This window comes from Mesoplodon bidens (genome assembly GCF_964165515.1).
Source record: "Mesoplodon bidens genome assembly, chromosome: 1".
Taxonomy (NCBI): Eukaryota; Metazoa; Chordata; class Mammalia; order Artiodactyla; family Ziphiidae; genus Mesoplodon; species Mesoplodon bidens.
The window spans coordinates 60,458,490-60,465,499 of record NC_138176.1 but is presented as its reverse complement, the minus strand read 5'-3'; positions in this window follow the sequence as shown (position 1 = coordinate 60,465,499).

The window sequence follows — 7,010 nt, the reverse complement described above, 5'->3', positions numbered from 1 at the left end:
AAAACTGAATATTCTCCTGAATAGGTAATCAGAGAAAAGGAACTATTGGTGTAAAGCTTAAACAATATCCTTCTAGAAACCAGATAAATACTGGGAAGGCAGCTCCTTTGTTTGTGAGCAAGTCACTGTGATTTTCATTAGATGCTCAAAAGCAACCACACAATGGAATTATTTACCATTGTTTCCTTCTCTCTTCTCTGGTAACAATCTGGGATGGCAGCAGCAACCTTATTCTGGGAGAAGGCTAGGGAGAAGGGAGTTTATAGACCCTCAGAACTAAAAGGGCATTTGAAGATCATCTATTTCAAAACTTTCACCCACAGACAAGGCAACTGAGGTTTAGAGACCTCAAGCAACTTGCCAGGGTCACTTTGCTGTTTCACTGCAGAGCCAATTACAGAATCCAGGTCTCTTGATTCTCAGTCAAAAATGTTTCTGCACAGAAGTGGACTCCCAGCTGCTTTTTTAGGCACAGTGATCTGAAGATGATTTGGCCAGGGGCAGAGCAAGGAGTGGTCAGTGAGCTCAAATTGTTCAGCCAGTTCATTCTCCAATAACCATGTTGGTTTTTCAAGTCAAAGAGTAAATAAACATGAGTTGGGGTTTAAAGTAAAAGAGACAATAGTTAGGTGAGAAACGAAGATCCTTACAGGCCATCCTAATAAATAATGTTAACTGGTGTATTTTAGTTACCACATATAGCAACTATGCATTGAGCTCACCTTATGCAAATCTTAAAAGTTGTCTGGTATGGTAAGTATTAAATAATCACCCTATGATTAACTGAATGTGTTACAAAGCTATGAGAAATCAAGGGATGGGCAATAGATTTGACTTTAAAAGTACCTGTGTTCCAAGCTCTGCTCTACCTCTTAAAAACTCAGAGAACATGGGGGAGTTAGAGCTTCTTTGTGCCTCAATCCATCCAGCCTAAGATGAAATTAACAGTCTGAAAAATTGTTGTAATGAGTGATTATCTTGTATAAAATATATATGCACACATGTATCGAGGACAATCAGTAGTAGATTTAAAAATATTAATTTACAGTCACTATAAAAATAAGGCAAAAATTAAAATTCTGAGTCAGTACCCATGTGGTCAATATAGTTGGGAATCTATAGAATCTGAGGATTTACAGAGTGAACTTTCAAGTTGTGAAGATCTACATTCCTGGTTCTCTCACTTTGCAAATATTTGAACACTGGGCAAGTGACAATTATGTTAGACTTTTCTTATTATTAAAAAAAAAGGTGGGAGCAGGGAAAAATGGGAACTTAGTGAGTAAGTGCTGTGAGTCTTAAGTTAGTTAGCCTTGTAAAAACTTAGTTCTGTGCCTGGCTTAGTTAGTGATAGCTATTATTATTATCATCACTATGATTACTATAGGAAATTCCTTGAAGATTTTCAGACATGGCACCTTCTGAGATAGGGAATGGGAAAATCATGACCGGGACACCAAGTTTCACTCCCTGGCTCTGCTTTTTTTCACTTTTCGTCATCACTAACCTTCTCCTGTAAGGAGCGTATTTAATGGAGATTGAGCTAAGGCATCATCATAGATGACTCAGAGACTGTAACCAAGTCACACACAACAACCTATGAAGAAATAGAGTCACTTAATGGGGTTTGTCATGTATCAATAGTCCTATGTCTTTCTGAAGACAGTGTACAAGTATATACTCTTCTCTTTTCATAATGACTAATATAAAAGAAAAACTGTCATCACCTGACAGAGATTATATTACTACCTTAGATCTAAAATATATACAGAGGAAAAGAGAATACCTCTTCTCTTCGTTCTCACATGAAGAAACAAAACAGACAGCATTCTACACTAGTTAGGGGCAGAGCTGGATGTATAATTTGAGATTCTTTTAAGAGTTTTTCATATAATCAGGGTGAATTCATATATTCTATTTTCTATTCATATTTCTATTTTCTTAAACATTTAATATTGAACATAATTAAGTCCCATAAATAAACATTTAATTCCATGAATATATCTCTTTTGAAGATATTTCATGAGAATTGTTTATTTGCACATTGAATTCAGGACAATGAGCTGCTTCAGAATGGAATTATCACCCTCTACCTACCAGGAAGGGCATTATAACAGAAGAAACCAAGCATTGATATAAGTTTCAAAGCAATTCAGGGAAAAAATAAAAAGTTTGGGTTTAGAATTACTACCTGTTATGTCCCAAATGAATCCGCTGATCCAATATCCATTTCCCTCAGTAGAGAGGAAATAGGACATATGGAAAAGAGTGTGAGTTTTAGTGCCAGAGAGACCTAGAGTACCTATCCAGTCTCATCATTGACTATTTGTAGAATTTATTGCTCCTCAGTTTCCTTATCTGTAAAATGGGACTAATAGTGAACTACACAAGATTGTTCTAAGAATTAAACAGAATATAAAATTAAGCAGCACAATAACGTGTTAAATAAATACCGGTTATAGTCCTTTCCCCTTTTCCTTAGTTCTTGGGGATTCATAGCTTCAAAATGTTAGCCTTCCCTTTCCTGCTGGGGTTTGTTTTTCTTAGGAGCAATCCACAGACAGCATTCCTTGCAACCGTATGCTTTGAACTGCTGAGTAATCCCCCTCAGTGACATGAACCATGTCAGTCTTTGACTTACATTATCATGTCTATGATCACCAATAGCTGTTTGGCTTCTGTTCACCCTATGGTTGTAGTTATGATGATCCCTTTAATTCTGGACTAAAGGGAGAGAAGCCTTCTCCATTAAACACGTCAGTGGAGAAAGACATGCAAAATGTTAGTGTCAAAGTAACTTCAAAGGAGTAAATACTACTTAACTTTCACCTGAGAGATGAGAAACAACTCAGAAGCCCCACATTGAGAAATCGAGGCATCCCATGATGAAATTTTCAGATATAAAATTTCAGCCTTATTGTGTTAATTGAATTTCCAGAGACTGGCTCTGTACGGCTCTAAGAAAATTACTACAACTAGAGGAAATATTCTGAAATTAAGAAAAAATTAGATAACTTAGAACCACCGAATTTTGTGCTTAGAGGAGGATCTCAGAAACATTTGCCAATGATAGGCTAATCTCCTTGGAAAACTGGAACACATCTTCTAGACCCTATGTGTTTAAAAAGATATTTTAAAATTCTTCTAATTCTATCTAAAAAAATTCTAATATTTTTAAAATATAAGAATATTCAGTGTCATTTTAATAACAGTATCAAAATAGCATAATGTCTCAAGATTTTAGTGCCAAAATGTAGGTTTATATTTACAATCATGTTGGCACCAAAATAAATTGCTTCAATGACATGACAGTATTTAAATATGATTTCAGTGTTTTTGAAAAATTGGTTAAATGGAGCATGAAGACCCTGGATTTTCATTTTCCTTTTTAAAAGCACCAACGAAGTATTAAAAAACACTGCTCTGAAATATTTGATCTGATTGCTAAGTGGGTGACTGGAAGATTTCATTAAACTTGTAAAAACTTAGTATTCTCATTTACAAAATAGGAATAATAATCATCTTACTGACTTTTAATCAAATGACATGATTTAAAGTGTTTAACTTGTGGTCTCACATAGGAGGTGTGCAGTACACTTGATCACCCTTTCCCTTTTTTTACACTCTGCTTATATACTCTCTTCTAGAGGCCATCAGCCACAGCATTTTATATATAATTAAAGAAAATAAATAATGGGCATGTTTTGTTACTAATAAAATAAATGCAAAAGTACTAATATATAAAATGACTTGAGAGTATATCATTTCAGGAAAACATCTCTAAAATAGATCATTAAGGAAGAGTTCTTAACAGTATTTTGGGAAATGTTACCGCTTAGGACAGTATTCTGTTCTGACTCGGAGAGGAGACACCAAAACTTTTCCCATCCTGGCAGATGAACTCTCCAATTCTATAATCTATAAACAAAGTAACCCAGAAATGGAGGCTATAGTTAAAGAAATATAAACTTAGCCAGGTTTCTTTTGGCATTGTGTCTACTCAGTTTAGGAAGATTCCTGGGTAGACTTCCACCAATGAGTGGCAGCTTTCCCCAATTTCATCTTCTGTCTTCCTAAATGATAGCGTCTCTTGAAGCATTGGCACACCAAAAATTGTGTTGCCTTCTCATTTTTGTGCTTGCCACTGTATTTCATGGCCTGAGTGCAGATCCATGCTGTATTTTATGGCCCTGCCAAACTCCATCCTTCTCATGGAAGATTGAATCTTACTCCTAAAATTCCCAAACATTTAATGTAGAGGCAGGGCTGAGCTGATATGAAGAAACCAAATACAGCAATCCAATATTAATTCATTCAACAAATAATGGTTGAATATAAATTTGCAGGGTCATTTTGAAGATTAAATGACTAAACAGTAAGAATGCCTAGCACAGTGTCTGGGATGCATAACAGATAAACTTATAAGGTGCTTGCTCTAATTTATCTTTATTCAACTAGTGGAGACTTTATAAATCTCTGTAGGAATTTAGTATATCATTTAACTCTTTTTTAGCTACACTACATATAACATGATAAGAATTTGTGAATGTTGGAGTAGAAGGGGAAATACCTGCTAGGGTTCAAATCACTGGAAAGAACAGATGAGATGGAAAGATGCTGGATTTAGGCAGATGTGATCCATGTCAGGATAAAGTCTTAATCCTGAAAGACAGGAAGGTGGAGATAAAGGCCAAAATTATATTCACGTTGTAAATAGGTAGAGTCAAAAATTGAAACCATCCTGTAAAGAATGTCCAGATCCTCTTAGAGGATTGTCTGGAGCCGGGCCAGATGCTGGCATGGAAGAGTCTGGAAGAGAGTCAGCTCATGTGTGATAAAGAGATAAAGAGAAACGGATCATGGGAGTGATAACCAGTTAGAAAATCCTGACTGAGGGAAATCCAATTGTGTAATCCAAGGTGACAGCATCCAGGCAGGGGCTGTGCTGTGTAGGCTGAATGTCTGAGAAAGGGAGACTGGAACACAAAGAGAATAACTAGTTTAAAGATTTATGGTAAACAGAGATCATCCAAAGTGATTTGTATATTACTTGATCCCAAATGGCTACTGCTGGCTGCTTCTTGTCTTTTGTCTCCTTTAATATCATCTCCAAAGTGTCAAGAGACATGTATTATTTAAGTATAAAAACCACGAGCAGGAGTAAATCCTGGAAAAATCAGATTAGGTGTGAGACCAGGAATTTGTGCATGGGTGAATACTTTGTCTCATCTGGGTAACTTTGCAGACTCTTGTACCCAGTGTGAGGCAGTGGATGAGGCATGACGATAAGGTATTCAGCCTGATTTTTAAAAACACTCTTGAACTTTTTTTCTGTATCCAAAGATGTGCTATATCCACAAGAGTGAAGATAATGAAATTAATTCAGTTACATCTGTTCCTCACAATGATTTAAAAAAATGTCTTCTGAACCACCCTTTGAACCAAATATATTTTTAAAGTTTTAAGTTTATTTTTAAATGAAAAATGCTATTGTTCAATTTAAACACTCCACCATTTCACCAGGATTCACTCTGATTGATGTTCAGCAGTTTTTAAAAGTCAAATCTACCTTCAAGTGGTGATGATTTCTATCACTGGTGACATTCAATACAAGTTTAGTTGGGTAAACGTTTTGAACAATTTTCCATGGTGAGTTATAGAAGGTGAGAATCTAAGTCAGGACAAAAATGTTTCTTGTGCCTGTGGAAATTGCCACTTTATATGTTATCTTATAGACTCATCTTGTACACATTTTATGTCCTCTTTTTATTGACACTTTGATTTTTTACATGCCATAGAACTGGTTTGATTTTGCATAAAGCAGAGAACATGCCAAGAGAATAAAATAATCAGTCTTAAAGTAGTTATCTTGTTTGTATCATATTCCTGTATAATTGGTGAGTTAACTAAGAAGTATCTATAGGTTTGTATAATAATCAGAGTGTGTTGCTTTTGATACTACTTTAGCGTTTACACAACTTCTTCCATGGACATTATTCTGTTGATTCTCAAAAACATTGTAGGATATTCATTTTAGGATGTAAGTTATTTTCCATCTCTGTTTTAAAGATAAAGGTTGAGTTCAGGAAATTAAATGATTTGCACAGGCTACATAGTTAAGTGGAAGAGTTTTTGCTAAAAGTCATTTCATGAAAGATTTCTTTCCACTCCACTATGTGAGGCTCTAAAAGGTTTATCTGACATAAAAATGAATGCTAGTATAAAAGACATATTCTAAAAATTCAACAGAGAAGAAATCCAGGAAATACCATATAGCAGAGTATTTTGTTTATGTGTGTGTTAGGGGTATGTGTGTGTCTGTGTGAGAGAGAGAGAGAGTGAGTGCACATGTGTGTATGTGTGTGCATGTTTTTATTAGGTGGGGAATAAAGGCAATTTAGATTAAATATACTGAGAGTGTTCTTAGTTTTGTAATATATAAACCTTGAGGAGTGACATAAGGAAAACTAAAATAATATGGACATTATTTACGTTGTCTCTGAGCCAAATAAGGGTAAGATTTTCAAAATATATAACAGGTTAAACTATAATCATTCTCCACAAATCTCTGTGTTCACTGATACTCCCTTCTCTGGCTGTTTTTACACAGTGTCTGCTTACCTCTCTTTTCCTAATTTATAACCTACTCTTCCTTAAAAGACTGCAGTTTAAGGTTTACTTGTTTCAAGAACTTTTTCCCCTTTCAAAATTCACTCACTGAGCTTTTCTTAACTCCAAAGGCTTAAAACTTCATGGATGAGTGAACAATACTTAAATTATATCTCATCTCTCAGTTTTCTTTTATTTAGGAAACAATTATTGAATAACCACCATGTGAATTTAGCTACAAATTCCTCCCCTCAACTTGAATAACACATTGAATTACAAAGTGCTTAAAGACAGATGAAAAATATTGTACCTTGTATCTATCCACAGTATCAATACAGAGATTCTCACAAATTAGGAAACATAATTATCGTTTAATTGATTATTAGGGTCTGTATGATACC